Raw genomic sequence first — 16425 nt, 5'->3', positions numbered from 1 at the left:
TCGCCGACTCTCTGGCGGCAGTGTTACGGGTGGTGTGTGCTGCTCTATAGTATACAAACCCCCATTCCGCGGGTGAAAGTGTTCTTCCGAGCTCCGATTCCCAGCGCCTTTGCCCCGCCGTTTTAACTGGGCCGGCCACGGGTGATAACATTTTGTAAAGGTCCGATATAAGGTGCCTATCCGAGTCCTTCGTGATCAGCCATTTCTCAAACGGCGTCATTGGTCGGGCAACTAGGGGAGCGCGGTCTGGGTGCATGAGCCAGTGGCGCAGCTGGAAGTATTGGAACATATGAGGTTTAGTCACTCCGTAGCCTTGCGTGACCTCGGCAAGGGGGAGGAAGCCCTCTAGGTCAAAGAGATGACCGGCTGAGCGGCAGTCTGTGCTCCGCCATTGCAGAAAGGCACGGGGATCGGTGCCCGGCGGAAAGTCCGGGTTATCAAAGAGCGGAGTGAGCGGGGAGGGGAAAGTCGTCAGGCCCCGCCTGACCGCCACCGTGTCCCACGTCCTCATGACAGTGCGAGTAACCGGGGAGCGAAGAAGGTATCGCGGTCTATGCTGGCGGGCAAGAAACGGTACCTTCCACAGCGATGTCTGAGCCATCGCTCTGTCTTGAAAGAGCCATCTCTTTTCCGACTCCGGCCTGTACCATTCCACTAAATAGCGGAGCTGTGAGGCCTGAAAATATTGCTTGAGGTTAGGGATCCCGAGGCCCCCCTCGTCAATGCGTCTGTGCGCCACCTGTTTGTGCAGTTGTGCGCGTTTCTTTTCCCAGATAAACTGGTGGAAGGCATTTTGCAAATCAGCAATCGTACCTGGCGGCGGCGTGACTGGAAGGGTCTGGAAGACGTTTAAGATCTTGGGCAAGGCAGACCTTTTTACCGCTGCTATGCGGCCCAACAAGGAGAGGGGTTGTTTTGACCAGCGCGCGAGGTCGGCTCGAATTTGAGAGGTAAGTGTTTTATAGTTAAGGGTCACCGTTGAGTCCGTGGAAGCAGTGAGAGTGATCCCCAGGTATGGAGGATTGTAAGTCGCAGCCAAAATCAGGTGGTGGGGTAGTAGGAAGGGCGTTCTTGCCCAGGGGTAAGATCAAGGATTTCCCCCGGTTGATTTTGAAGCCCGATACCGCTCCGAAGCTCTCCACTTCCTCCAGGAAAGCAGGTATAGAGCTGGACGGTCGGTCCAGAGCAGCGATGATGTCATCGGCGTACAGCCCCACCACGTGGGGCTCATGGCCAAAGGAGATACCGCTAATGCGAGGATTGTCTCGGATTTTCTGCGCCAGGGAATCCACGTACAGGGCGAACAGAAGGGGCGAGAGGGGGCACCCCTGACGTGTGCCTCGTTGAATCTCGAAGGGGTCCGACTTGAGGCCGCCCAGCCGGACCCGGGCCATAGGATGGTGATAGCAGCTCGCGATCCATGCTTGGAACCGGTCGCCCAGTTGGTATCGCTGCAGGACTTTTTGTAAGTAGGTCCAGTCGACACGATCAAACGCTTTTTCCGCGTCGACGGCCAGAAGCACCGAATCCGAGACCTGAAAGTGAGATTTATCCACGAGGTGCAGTCATCCTTTAGTGTTATCACTGCATTGTCGGTTCGGGACAAAACCCGATTGATCCGGCTCGAGGATACCCGGTAGGCAGGGGCCCAAGCGGGCCGCCAGCACCCCAGTGAATAGCTTTAAATCTAAGTTGAGTAAGGAGATTGGACGGAACGCAGAGCAGTGCGTCGGGGGTTTGCCCGGTTTGGGCAGCACCACTACGTCAGCTGCCAGCATGTCCGGCGGGATGGAGCTCGGGCCTTCGAAAGAATTAAACAACCTCGTGAGTACCGGAGCTAGTGCATGGCCGAAGAGCTTGTAGAAGCCTGAGGAAAAGCCATCAGGGCCTGGTGATTTGAGCGGGCGGAGGCGTGAGATGGCGACCAGGACCTCATCAGGGCGGATGGGAGCATCTAAGGCCTCCACTGACGCTGGGCTTAGTGGTGTGATTGCCGCCGATTGCAAGTATGCGTCAATGTCGGTCGGCGAGACCATATCTTCACTGTACAGAGAAGCGTAAAAGGAGCGGAAGGCGTTAGCCACCTGTGTGTCTTCAGTGAGCGCGGTACCGGAGTCGTCCAAGAGAGTAGTGATTTTTGAGCGGTGAGTTTTGGCTTTTAAGGCACTGGCAAGAAGGCGTCCGGTGCGATTACCTCCTACGTAGTACGTGTGGCGGAGGCGAAGAGCGGCAAATTCCGCTCTGTCTGTATCGATGCCGGCCAGTTGGGCCCTGGCGGCTTTCAGCTGACGCCAGATCCTCGGGGCGCAGGTGCGGCTATGAACTCTTTCAAGTTCAGCCACTTGTGCCGAGAGTTCAGCTCTCTTTTCTTTGCGGACCTTGGCGTCAGCAGCTGCGATGGCGATCAGCTCCCCCCTGACTACTGCCTTCAAGGCGCCCCAGAGAGATGACACTGAGACTGCAGGGGTGTCATTGGTGGCGAGGTAGTCCGAGATGCATTTGTGGATTTGTCGAACAACAGCCGGCCTCTGCAATAGGGGTTCGTTGAGTCGCCAAGAGCCAGGAGTGCGTGGCATCGTGGGTATACGGAGTGTCAGTTCCACCGCATCGTGGTCTGTAAGGGCCGCTGGGACAATGGAAACGTCGGCAATATGAGGGAACAGTTCCGAAGAGCCTAAGAAGTGATCTAGACGCGCGTATGTACGATGTACATGAGAGTAGAAGGTGAAGCGCTCTGTGTTGGGTTGTGCCGCCCTCCAGAGATCAAGAATGCCCCTCTCCTGCAGCCAGGACCCACCCGCCTCCGAGAGAGCGCCAGTATCTCCATAGCGGTGCCCGGATCTGTCTTTGTTCGTGTCCATGACTAGATTGAGGTCCCCCCCAATGAGCAGTTTAGAGGGAGGTGATTGTAGTGTCTCGGAGAGTGCAGTTTTTAGAAATGGTTCTTGACCCGTGTTGTCAGAAGCAGTACCTGAAATATCCAGATCTCCGCGGGAGCGAGCGGCTATCTTCGGCGATGCTAATTTCCGAATTCCCAAACACCCCTGCACCCGGATTGCTCCAAGCCCAGGAATGGAAGGGAAAGGGGAAGTGGATAACAAACAACAAAGAGAGTCTTCCACACTGGTGTCTCGTACTACCTCTGGAAGGAGTGGCTGGGGAACACCTGCAACAGGGAGCAGAACATTACTAACATTCTAATAAATCGTGGACAACACACTCTCTCTCTCTCTCGACTCTCTTCAATCATACCTGGTTATTGTGTGGAGTTAGCTTCTCTCTTAATGAGTCCCAAATAGTGAGGTGGGGGTTGGTACTCTTGTTGCTTGTGTAGAGCAGTTGCAAAGATGATGCGAAGAGTAGAGGTGGTAGACAACAGTATTACCATATGCATATAATATATACTCTCATTTACTTGACGAATTTCGTTAACAAGGAGAAACACTCAGAGTCGCGTCACAACTGGATTTGGATAGTTCTGAACAGTTCAGGAATACAACTCACTGGAAGGCTCTGAGCTGATGACGGGCAAAAGCACTGTGCAACGACAGGACCGGCAAGTCTGAAGAATGAAATGTTCTTACCGCAGTTCTGTGACAATGCGGGAGGTACTTGCCCACTGGGACGAAACCCAGACGAGGAGCGCTTGACTGAAGGAGTCCGCACGGCCAGACACAGGCCGCGGAAAGTCAGGGGCACACAACCCGGATTGCAGAAATCCACAGGAACGAAGCGTGAAAACGCCCCAGGGGGTACCGGAACTGAGTCTCTGTGAAAGCTGACTGGAATTGCGGGAAAACTATGAAAGAACGCGGTGAATAGACCGGAGCCAAACTCAGGGCGTCTAACTGCTGGAAAGGGACAGTTGAAGTGCGCCACATAGAACGTGCGGCGTTAGGAAATGGCGGACGGCTGAAAAAGACTAGAACGCTAACTGCATCGAAATGGCGGCACAACCGGAGGCGCACTACACCTCCGACCAACCGTGATCATGAGCTAATTTTTGCAAGGAACCCCAAAGTGGGAACAGCCTCCAAACAGGAAATCTTCCCCTAGCTGCCGGGACTGACAGAGGTCTTTTGCTGGGGATCGGCATAGACCTGACAGTACCCCCCACCAAAGCCCCCTCCCTGGGTTTTTGGGGGTGAACCTTGTGGAATTCGCTGACCAATCTTGGGGCATGAACATTGCTGCTGGGCTCCCACGACCTTTCCTCGGGACCATAACCCTTCCAGTCCACGAGGTAAAAGATTTTCCCTTTCTTGAGTTTGGAGTCTAGGATTCTCTTAACCTCGAATTCCTCTGAACTCTGAATTTGAACTGGAGCTGGTGGCTGGACACGCCTGAAGTTAGGTGGGTTTCTTTTAATCAATGACACGTGAAACGTAGGATGGATCTTCAATGACTTGGGAAGAGCCACTCTCACACTCACTGGATTTATCATTCGCACCACAGGGTAGGGACCAACAAATCTTGGTTGGAACTTTCGATTTCCTCTCAATCTCATGTGCCTAGTGGAAATCCACACCTTTTCTCCAGATTCATACATGGGACTCTCTTTTCTCTTCTTGTCTGCCTGTACCTTGTAAGCGTCTTTGGCCTTCTGGAGATTGGAAGAGGCTAACTGATAGGATTTCTGTAACTCTTGTATAACCTCTTCTGCTGCTGGGACCTCCACGTCTACCCGACCCACTAGCATGTTAGGATGCCGACCTGAGTTCAGATAAAAAGGGGAAAATCCTGTAGACGAATGGACGGCATTGTTGTACGCGAACTCTGCCGTACTCAACAATGAGGGCCATTCTCCCTCCTGATCCATCAAATACAAGCGGAGATATTGTTCCAAATCCTGATTCACCCGCTCCGTCTGTCCATCCGTTTCTGGGTGGAAACTGGTGGACAAACGAGAGTCCACTCCCAGACCCTTGAGGAAAGCCTTCCAAAATCGAGAGACAAACTGAGGGCCTCAATCGGAAATAACCACCTTGGGAACCCCATGTAATTTCACAATGTGATCCACAAACAGAGTAGCTAACTGAGAGGCTGTGGGGAGGGACCTCAAAGGGACAAAGTGGCTCATCTTGGTAAACATATCCACCACCACCCAAATGACTGAATACCCTTGGCTAGATGGCAGGTCTACTATGAAGTCCATGGAGACTGAATGCCAGGGAGACGGGGCAATGGGCAACGGCATTAAAAGGCCCTGTGGGGACTGCCTCATACTTTTACCTTTAACACAGGGCTCACAAGTGGCGATGTACTGCCTCACCTGAGCATCCATGCCCGGCCAACCTAAGGTTCTCTTGATTAAGTCCAGGGTCTTCTTCGCTCCTCGGTGGCCTGCTAGCGGGTGGTCGTGAAAATGCTGAATGACTTCATTTTGCAATTTCTCACTGGGGACAAACATCTTTTCTTGCCAAATGGGTCTTTGATTCCTCACACTGCGATCTGGACCGCCTGATTCCCAATCTGAATATTCGGCCTTGGAAAACTCTTCCTTGATTCGGGCCTCCAAATCGTCCTCGACAGCTATGGCCACTATCTTTTCCTCCGGAATGATGAATCCTTCCGTTTTGGTTTTGATTTCCTCCCCCATACTCAGACGTGAAAGGGCATCCGCCTTTCCATTGGAGGAGCCAGGCTTGTAAGTGAGGACAAAATCATAATCTGCAAAGAAAAGCGACCAACGCAATTGCCTGGGGGTGAGCGTGCGCGCTGACTTGAGGAACTGTAAATTCCTATGATCAGTGAAGACCGTGACTACATGTTTCGCTCCCAACAAATAGTGTCTCCACACTTTGAATGCTTCTTTGACGGCCAAAAGCTCCTTGTCAGCAATGGAGTAGTTTATCTCCGCCGGGGTAAGCTTGCGGGAATGGTATGCTACTGGATGAAGCTGTCCGGTGTTCTTCTGGCGCTGCGACAGGATTCCTCCTATGGCCAATTTGGATGCATCGGCCTCAATGAAAAAGGGCTCACTCAAACAGGGGTGTTGCAGTACTGGGGCTGTCACGAAAGCTTCTTTTAATTGCTGAAACGCCTCCTCAGATTCTCGTTCCCAGACGAATCGCACATTTTTCTTTAGCAGCCTAGTAATGGGGCTCACCTTCTCTGAGAAGTTCAAGATGAAGCGTCTATAAAAATTGGCGAATCCCAGGAAACTTTGGATCTCCTTTACAGATCTGGGCGCCGGCCATGACTTGATCGCTTGCAACTTAGAGTCGTCCATGGCAACTCCTTCCGGAGACAAGACAAAGCCCAAAAACTCCACTCGGGAAGAGTGAAAGACACACTTCTCCAGTTTGACAAATAGATGGTTCTCCAGCAGGCGTTTCAAGATGGCTCGCACATGATGGACGTGTTCCTCTAAGCTGTTGGAGTAAATGAGGATGTCATCGATGTAGACCACTGCGAAACGGTCCAGACACTCACGAAGCACATCGTTGACAAAATGCTGGAACGCAGCGGGGGCATTACAGAGCCCGAAGGGCATCACTTGATATTCATACAAACCAAACCTGGTTCGAAAGGCAGTTTTCCACTCCTCTCCTTCGGCCATGCGCACCAAATGATAGGCCCCCCGCAAATCCAATTTTGTATACACACTGGCATCCTTGACTTGATCCAAGAGTTCTGAAATCAGGGGCAGAGGATAACGGTTCTTCTTGGTGGCCAAGTTCAATGCCCGATAATCAATGCAAGTCCTCAAAGTCCCATCCTTCTTCGGAATGAAGAAGAGGGGCGAGGACACTGGAGACTGAGAGGGGCGGATGAATCCATTGGCTAGATTTTGTTCAATATAGTCCTTCAAATGGAGATTCTCCGGTTCCGACAATGCATAGATTCTACTGCATGGTAAGGACACCCCTGGTTCCAATTCGATCCGACAATCATATTCTCGGTGAGGTGGCAACTTCTTAGCTTCCTTCTCATTGAACACCTCTTTCTGGTCCTGGTATTCCTCGGGAATCTCTGGGGCCTCCAAAGCACACACCATTTGAACCTGATTAGCCAGGTTTTGTGACAACGTGGAACTTGGGCTCTCCGGAGTCAACTGGAAACAATGCTCAGAACAAAATTCGGAATTCATCTTTACAGAACGCCGTGACCAATCAATCTGCGGGTTATGCTCGGTGAGCCAGGGTAACCCCAGTATGAGTTGGAACTGGGGGGCATCTATGAGACTAAATCGAATGAAGCTTCGGTGCTCTCCGAGTCCCACCACTGTCATCAACTCAGTATCATAAGCAATTGGTCCCGACGACAACTGGGTGCCATCCACTGCTCGCACCGGTTCCGGTCTGGGCTTTTTTTCAAACTGTATTCCCAAGGTCTTGGCAAACTGGATGTCGCAGAAGTTCCCTGTAGCCCCCGAATCTACCATCACCGAAACCTCCTCCTTCTGAGCTTTTCCAAACTCTATCCTACACAGTAAATTCAGATGCGGGGCTGCGGATTGCAGGGTGTTGGCTAAAAGTTGTGGCTTGGGAGTTGGCTCGTCACTCGCTCCCACCAGTGCAACTCCGTCTACTGGTGGAGCCGATCTTTTACCCACGAGCTTGCCTTTGATCTCTTCGGACATTCCTTGACAAAATGGCCCGATTGCCCACAATACATACACAATCGACCTTGGCGTCTCTTTTCTCGTTCCTCCTGCGTAAGAGGGCCTCGAATGGTTCCCACCTGCATCGGCTCTTCCTGGCTTTGGCCTTCTGGGTTTTTCACGACCTCCGGTCGAGACCGATCAAATCGTGGCGGGAGAGTGCGGACATCCTTTCGTCGTTCACTTCGCCTTTCTGCAAGTCTCTGATCAATCTGCAATACAAGATCGATGAGTTCTGACACATCCGTGGGTCGTTTGGGAATCTGCGCCAACCCGTCCTTCAACTCATCCTTGAGGCCTCGGTAGAAAATGGCCGCCCGCTTAGCCTCGGGCCAACTCGTTTCGACGATCAATTTATTGAATTGTGCCAAGTAAGCCACCAAATCACGATTCCCTTGTTTCAATTCCAATAGTTCATTGTCGGTGGTCTGTGAAACATTTCTTCGGTCAAAAATGCGCAAAAACTCAGCTTTGAATTCTTCGAATTTATACAACACTGGATCGTTGCTTGCCACCAAAGGCAAAGACCACGCGGCAGCATCTCCGCTCAGGTAAGACAGCACAAAAGCCACTTTAGACTGATCCTCTTTAAACAGAATGGGCTTACACAAGAAATGCAGGGAACACTGGGTCAGAAAGATTTGGGCCTTGTGGGGATCTCCCTGAAATCTCTCGGGTGGGGCCAACGGAATGGTAGGGGACGTTGCGTGCACCACCTGTGTGGTAAACTCCGTAGAAGAGGATGAGGAGGGAGCGGAACCAAAGGCAGATGATTTTATACTACCGAAGTTGGGGCGCGGGCTCTCTGCTAGTTCATCTAATCTCTGACGTAAATAACTAGCCTCCTGGTTAGATTTCTTAACTTCCTCCCTTGTCTCACTCAACTGTTTCTGAAGTCCCTCTAACACAGAAGCCAAAGCCTTGACATCCAATCCTTCGGCCATCTCGCTCAGACGGAAGATAATTGAGGCACTTCAATCTGTCAGAAGCAGTACCTGAAATATCCAGATCTCCGCGGGAGCGAGCGGCTATCTTCGGCGATGCTAATTTCCGAATTCCCAAACACCCCTGCACCCAGATTGCTCCAAGCCCAGGAATGGAAGGGAAAGGGGAAGTGGATAACAAACAACAAAGAGAGTCTTCCACACTGGTGTCTCGTACTACCTCTGGAAGGAGTGGCTGGGGAACACCTGCAACAGGGAGCAGAACATTACTAACATTCTAATAAATCGTGGACAACACACTCTCTCTCTCTCTCGACTCTCTTCAATCATACCTGGTTATTGTGTGGAGTTAGCTTCTCTCTTAATGAGTCCCAAATAGTGAGGTGGGGGTTGGTACTCTTGTTGCTTGTGTAGAGCAGTTGCAAAGATGATGCGAAGAGTAGAGGTGGTAGACAACAGTATTACCATATGCATATAATATATACTCTCATTTACTTGACGAATTTCGTTAACAAGGAGAAACACTCAGAGTCGCGTCACAACTGGATTTGGATAGTTCTGAACAGTTCAGGAATACAACTCACTGGAAGGCTCTAAGCTGATGACGGGCAAAAGCACTGTGCAACGACAGGACCGGCAAGTCTGAAGAATGAAATGTTCTTACCGCAGTTCTGTGACAATGCGGGAGGTACTTGCCCACTGGGACGAAACCCAGACGAGGAGCGCTTGACTGAAGGAGTCCGCACGGCCAGACACAGGCCGCGGAAAGTCAGGGGCACACAACCCGGATTGCAGAAATCCACAGGAACGAAGCGTGAAAACGCCCCAGGGGGTACCGGAACTGAGTCTCTGTGAAAGCTGACTGGAATTGCTGGAAAACTATGAAAGAACGCGGTGAATAGACAGGAGCCAAACTCAGGGCGTCTAACTGCTGGAAAGGGACAGTTGAAGTGCGCCACATAGAACGTGCGGCGTTAGGAAATGGCGGACGGCTGAAAAAGACTAGAACGCTAACTGCATCGAAATGGCGGCACAACCGGAGGCGCACTACACCTCCGACCAACCGTGATCATGAGCTAATTTTTGCAAGGAACCCCAAAGTGGGAACAGCCTCCAAACAGGAAATCTTCCCCTAGCTGCCGGGACTGACCGAGGTCTTTTGCTGGGGATCGGCATAGACCTGACACGTGTTGGGAGCATAGATGGTGCCTATTGTCAGCGCGCTGTTCCCAATGAGGAAGGAGTAGGCCAGGAGGCGTCCCTTAATCTCCCCCGCCTTGGTCCCCACCCGGCCTCTGAAATGTCGGGACACGAGGATGGCCACCCCAGCTTTCTTGGACGGGAGAGAGGAGAAGTACTGCTGAGGGAAAGCCCGGGAGCGCATTCTGTGCCAATCTTTGATCAGGAGGTGGGTTTCCTGCAGTAAGCAGACATCAGCCTCCGAGTTTTCGAGATATGAGATGACAGCCCTCCGCTTGATTGGATTGTTGAGTCCCTTTACATTGAGGGATAGTACTTTGAGTGTGTCAGTCATATTGTAAGAGTTCAAAGAGACCTGAGCTGAGCATCATGTAGCGCAGCCGTGCACGACATGCCTTAGTCAACATCTGAATCCTGTAGGAGTCCCTTGGCATACTGGTCCCCACCCACACCCCCCCCCCCCCCCCCCCCTTACCCTACCCGCAACTTCGTACCCCCCCACCGCCCCTCTCACCCCCCATCCCAAAAGAGCCTCCCTAACCCCAACAGGATGTGCCCCTCTTGGTACAACAGAGCCCCCCTCCACCCCGCTTTCCGTCCCTCCCCCCTCCCCATAACAAACCCCAAAACTGGAACTAGTCAGAGTCTCGGGCCTAATTGTGTATGACACAGGTCCGTAGAAAGTCAGTAGAAGGGGTACCATGGCGGCGGCCGAATTAGCGGCTCCCCGACCTGCCGCCCCAGGTCATTACAGCGTGAGAGAAAACCCCCAAGAGTACTTAATCTTACAGATCTGTTGCAGTGTTGTCCGCCACTTCTTGCACCGCTGCCTCCCGTTCCTGAGCGACCGTGGCGGGGTCTGGCTTCGGGACGGTTCTCGGGGAGCGCCGTCGTCGCACTGTCTGCCAGCTGTCCCTCGGCCGCCGCGACGGGTCGTCCTGTGATCTATGTGGGGATGCATCCCTGGATTCAGACCCCTCCGGCATTTCAATGTTCAGTAGGGCACAGGTGTCGCGGAGCGACCTGAGTTGATGAAGCGAGCCATTCCACTTAAAGATCAGGCGGAACGGATGGCCCCAGGAGTAGGGTGTTCCATTGTCTCTCAGGAAGTTCGTCGCTATCCGGAAGGACTTGCGCTTCAGCAGAGTGATGGGAGAAAGGTCCTGGAAAAGAGCCACGGGCTTGTCGCGGAATCGAATAGGCTGTGCCCTGCGGGCCTCCCGAAGGATGCGTTCCTTGAGGGGAAAGTCCGGGAGGAAAGCCAGAATATCCGGTGGAGGGGCCGACTCTCGGCGCGCCAGGCCAACTCTGTGCGCCCTGTCGATTCGTATCTCAAAGTCCTGAGGTTCACCCAGAATCTCCCGGAACAGTGCTTGCAAATAGTCAATTAGATCATTTTTTACAGCTTTCAACGGGACTCCACGGACCCGTATGTTCCGCCGAGAGCGGTTCTCAAGGTCCTCAGAGTGCGATTGTAAGTCTACCTGTTGGTCCTGTAGTCTAATGATCTCTTGCTGCAGCCTCTCCACCTCCATGCTGCGTGATTGGTCCGACTCCTCCACCGAAGCCACCCGTTCACCCAGGCCGTCCAGGTTCGGCGCAGTTCCCGCTGTTCCCCCGTCAGCTCTTGTTTCAGGGCTTGAAAATCCTCCCTCAGGGTGTTGAAGAGGGAGGCCAGGAAGGCTTTGGTGATGGGGGCATTGTCCTCTTCCTGGCCCCGGGGGCTCGCCTGGGGCTTCGGGGAGGCCGCTGGTTGTGACTTCTCCACTTTCGGTGCAGGTTTATTCAGGAGGTCCACGATGTTCCGAGTCCCCTTCCGGCTGGAGTGCGCCATGATGTCCAAGTCAGGATCTCGTAGATTCGGACAGAGGGGGTAAGGGGTGCTCTTTTGGCGCGAGAAGCAAGGTCCGCGAGGCCTGGCAGCTGCTCCGGTGGAGTCGCGCAGATGGCTTCAGGAGCGGGAAGCAGCGCCTCGGCAGTTCAGCTCCTAGAGCGTTTCAGTCGAGATGCAGGCTAGGTGCGTTTCCGTGGGAGGCGTCGACACCTCGCAGGCGTGGGCAGGCCCCAAGCCGGGGAGCAGGGCAGCCGGCCGTCCACCAGGCCCCGGTGCCAGGGGCGCAGTCCGTCTCTTCAGAGGCCTCCGGTGTGCACGCATCCAGAGCGCGTGCAGCGTGGCAGCGCAGGGGTGTCTTCAAGCCGGAGCTGGGGGACCTGAGTGGCAGAGTCCCCTTAGTGGTCCCACGTGGCTCCCACGTGGCTCCTATTCCCCAGGGGGCCAAAGGCAGCGGGCCCAGCGGTATGCAGAGCGAGGTCGCTCGCCGGCGTGGCTGAGATAGGCCTCGCGCCGGGGCCTCTAGTATGGCGCTTTCCTCGCAGGCGAGCCAGTGGCAGCGGGCAGTGTTCCAGCTCCGGGGCGGGGCCCTCCCCCGACACAGAGCTCCAGGCGGGGGGCCGGAGCCAGATGCTGGTTGCGGGCAGTCGGCAGGGGAGGTGCGGCCGGTCTGGTCGGACCCGACCCCCAGGGAGGGGTCCTTTCCGGTCGAAGCTTAGGCCCGGAGCCGGGGGCTGGATTTGCGGGTGCCCGCCGGATCTTCGTGCGGGCCCCGAGTGCGGGCCCCGAGTGCAGAGGGTGCCAGGTGCTGGGTGCGCAGCCGCCGCCGGGGTCTGAGTGCCTCTTACCGTTCCCGGCTGGGTAGCGCCGCAGGTCCGCCGATTGCTCCACCTTCTCCGGCCCCGCCGGGCAGCCTCAGCTCCGCGCTGCCATTGCGCCGGTCCCCTCGGCCTCAGCAGCAGCGGACGCGATGGGGTGACGGTGTCTCCGCCGGTCCGGATTTTGGCCAGGGGGGTGCTGCGGCGGGGTGCCCCCCAGCGATGCACGTTAAAGCTGGGTTTTGGGGGGATTTTCGCATTTTACACCGTGCTCTGGGGCATTGGGCCGGGGAGCCTCACATAGCACGTCCGTTCAGGCCGCCATGTTAGCCACGCCCCCGTAGTTAATTGATTTTAAGACTTTATAAACCATAACATAATTAAACAATCAGCTATCCAGGCGCCCAAGTTATTGCAGATCATCTCAACATTAGCAAATCAAAAAATACAACTGCTTGAACTAATGTTCTTTGTGAGCTGTAACACATATTTCCGACTGACCCTTTGTATTTCTGTTTCATTGTATACATTTGTGCTCCGATTTGGACAACTTTTGACATTTAGTCTTTTTATTATCATTCTTAACAGTCCAAATATTGGTCTGTTCACATGACCATAATATCCAACTTTTATGTTTCCTCAAAGGTTGTCGGCACTTTTCTTTCTGAAGCAAAGTCCCTATTCACAGTGTTGCAGGGGTATCAGTCAGTATTTATTTACAAATGTATTTTCCTTATAGTAGCCTTACGTAAAGCGCTCCATTTCTACTTCATCCGCCTTTCACATGCAACATGCGTTAGTCTGTGAAGACCAATTGTTTGACCGACTAAATTTTGTTATAACACTCTTTCGATTATGTGCAATACCCATTAATTGTTCATTCACAAATATACTAGTAATTCATGTGAGAAGTTGATCTGGTATATGCTGTCCTCTAATTAAAGTGGGCACCTTGTACCAGTCCAAACGACCCTTATTGATTAGGTCAAAGATAATCTTTATGAAAGCTATCCTAGTGGTAGCTGTGGAGAGCAGCCTTCAGGCTAAGTCCTGAAGGAATGTAAAGCAGCTTGTTTTACCAGTTTATAACCTCCTGAATAACCAAATGAAAGGAGTACCACACTAGATATATAAAATATATGTATTTATTACTAAACACTCTACTAACCTCTATAAGAGATTGGAGCACAAGGTAGACAAATATTAATCAATAGAACAACAGTAAATCGCACAATACACAGCGGGCTCCAGGGGGAGACCGTCTATATACAAAAAAAAATGGTATAACAACCACGACTTAACTAGACACAGTGCCTAGAGCATATAGAATTGCTGGGACCCCAAGGAACCTCCCAAAGTAGTGACACATGGGACCCGCGGAGGACGGGTGCAGTGTGTGAACACAGACGCGAGTTCCGTACAATCTATGGGAAAGTCGCGGTTGGAAATTTAGAGTTTAAGGACACTTCGGAGAGGACTTCAAGCAAACCCTTTGGAATATAGAAGGTTCTAAGACCAGCACCCTTGTGAGTACCGAGATACCAGTGTTAACTATCCCAGAGGAGCCGGGTGCATAGGGTTCAAGTGGTGTCAGAAAACTTTGTCGTTTTCAGTGGCGTGACTCAAAGAAATGCTGCTGCCGGGAAGATGAAAAGTGTTCGATGGAATCCAAGCCTGGATTTGAGGTGAGAAGAACCTGAAAGCAGAGGGGACAGAGCTTGGGTCACTTCGGGGTGACCAGGAGCTCGGTAGACGAATGCCCACCGATGTCTGGTGCTTCAGGTGAGATGACTGGGTGCTTGACTCTGCAGCCATGGGGACCAGGAGACGTCGACCAAAGTCTGGAGGTGAGCTGTCCCACGAAGGATGTCGAGTGCTGAGGGGGTCAGTGTCTGGATTGAACACCAACAAGCCTTGGCAAATGCACCCCACGTGGGCAGAGGAAAGCAGGCCCGGTGTGGACCAGCAAGGTCCTGGGAACTCTCCAAGCTATGGGGAGTCGGGCCACATCTGGGGCAACCAGGAAAGCCCAACCGAAGTCAAATTTACCTTCACAGGGACCCACAGGCCAACAGACCAAGGATCTCGAGCTGAATCACGAAATACCAGCCCACGGAACACTCGTGGAGTGTATGCCAGAAATCTTTGGTGCAATTACTGCTCAGGGTCTGGACTACATGTAGCTCAAAGCACAGTCTCAGGGATCGCCAAAAAGCATATGCTGCTGCAAAAGTACACAGTGCACAGGCGTTCGGGGTGTACGGTCCCAACGAGGGATACTGGTCTCAGAATTGCTGAGAGGTCAGATCAACCTCAGGGATGCTCGGGAACCCACACCCTTTGTTGCAGGAATCTTCCTGAGTCCTCAGGAGCTTGGGAGAGACAAACCGGTCAGATGCGTTAAAGGTGCCTGCCTTGCAGGGGAGTAACTCCTTTACTCCAAGGGAGATTCTTCAGTCATCCAGCGTAGTGTAGATTGTCGAAGTACTTGGTTTCTGCTTGCAGAGTTTAGTCCTGGTAAAATCTAAAGTCCTGTAGTCAGAGGTCCTACTTCATACCCAAGAAAGGGGTTGGACAAACTGGGGACCCTCCTAGGGGAGGGACAGGACAGGGGGCAGTTACACCCATGTCCTTTGTCCAGTTTCACACCAGAGCAGGAGCAAATGGCTCCTAAAACCGGTTTGAGCTGGACTATGCACTGGGACACCAAATGTGCCCCAGTGCTGACTTTCAAACACTCGGAGTGCACCCACCCAGCCCCAATACACTAAATCCTGTCTGGGAGGTGGTCACAACTCCCTGTGACAGGAAACCTATTGTCAAGTGTTCCCCTGCTCGAGCTTGGCTCAGCAGCTTTCAGAGCCCCACAAGTCTTACCTCTGCTTGTGAAGCGATTCCGCAGAGACGACAGGAGCTACTGCCCCTGTACCCACCTGACCCACACAGAATGTAGTACATGGTAAGGATGAGACGGGAACAGGGAAGGAAGCTAGAAAAGAAACAAAGGGCCTGGCCTCGAGTAGGGTCTTGGCACCAACTGGTAGACAAAGGAGACTATATTAGGGAATGACCTCACCTCCCCCCTTCCATTGCAGACATCTAAGCACATACAGAAAGCCTGTTCATTCGTGGACTCACCAGCGTAGCGCAGTCTGCCGTACCCAGGGTAGGATTGAGGCTCCAAAGTCAGGTAAACCAAAGAATGGCGCTCCTGCGCGTAAGGCAAACACAAAGTACTGCACTCCTGCGCGTAGAATAACCCCAAAGCAATGCGCTCCTGCGCGTGTGAAACACCCAAAGTATAGCATTCCTGCGCGTTAGTACACTACTGGTGTAAGGCACTTGAGATGTGGCATTCCTGAGTAATGCAAAATCATTGATAGCGCTACTGCTCTGTGACAGGGTTGGGGTTAACAAAAGAGAAAGAAAATCAATAGCGCTCCAGCGCGGAAAACCTGCCGCTCTCTCAGTGCGGCCCTCTTGGAAGTAACCAACAGTGTCCCGGTGTTCCAGCGCGGCGTTTAGGTGAGGAGCAGCCTGCGCTTCCAGCTTGGGTATCGAGGAGAGAATCAGCCGTGCTCCTGCGCGGCTGCAAAGCGAAAACAATGTAACCTAGTCTTAGCGCTCCTGCGCTTTGAAGCTGAGGGCACCACTGGCGGGTTCTGGCGTTCTGGGATTCAAACGAATCCAAAGCGCAGACCCGGCGGGGAAACGTGGTGTTATGCGTTTCCCCCCAGAAGTGCTTGCCTAGTGGGTTGCAGGAAAGACTGGACCGGGACTCGACTTCCGCCGAAAGTGAGTATCCCGGTCTCCGTATGTGCCTAGTAGCCCCCAAGGAATCGGCAAACGCCGCAACACGACAGTACCCCCCCTCCAAAACAATCCCCCCAACCATCCGGACTCAGACAGGAGAGGCAGGGCGAGGGCTAAGCGGATGACTCAGATGGAAAGCATGGACCAACACGGGAGCATGGCGTACATGGGACAGGGGTTCCCAAGACCGCTCATCGGGACCGTACCCCTTCC

At 53.1% G+C, this 16425-nt stretch overlaps 1 protein-coding gene across 3 annotated transcripts in view; it reads left to right on the top strand.

Moving 5' to 3' along the window:
• The window catches only part of DBNL (drebrin like), a 150905-nt gene that overhangs the window by 13087 nt on the left and 121393 nt on the right, over window positions 1-16425 (top strand). The window lies entirely within an intron of this gene.

Source organism: Lissotriton vulgaris, chromosome 11, assembly GCF_964263255.1.
Source record: "Lissotriton vulgaris chromosome 11, aLisVul1.2, whole genome shotgun sequence".
Taxonomy (NCBI): Eukaryota; Metazoa; Chordata; class Amphibia; order Caudata; family Salamandridae; genus Lissotriton; species Lissotriton vulgaris.
Note: the sequence above shows the minus strand (reverse complement) of the source record. Positions and strands in the feature narration are given on the sequence as shown.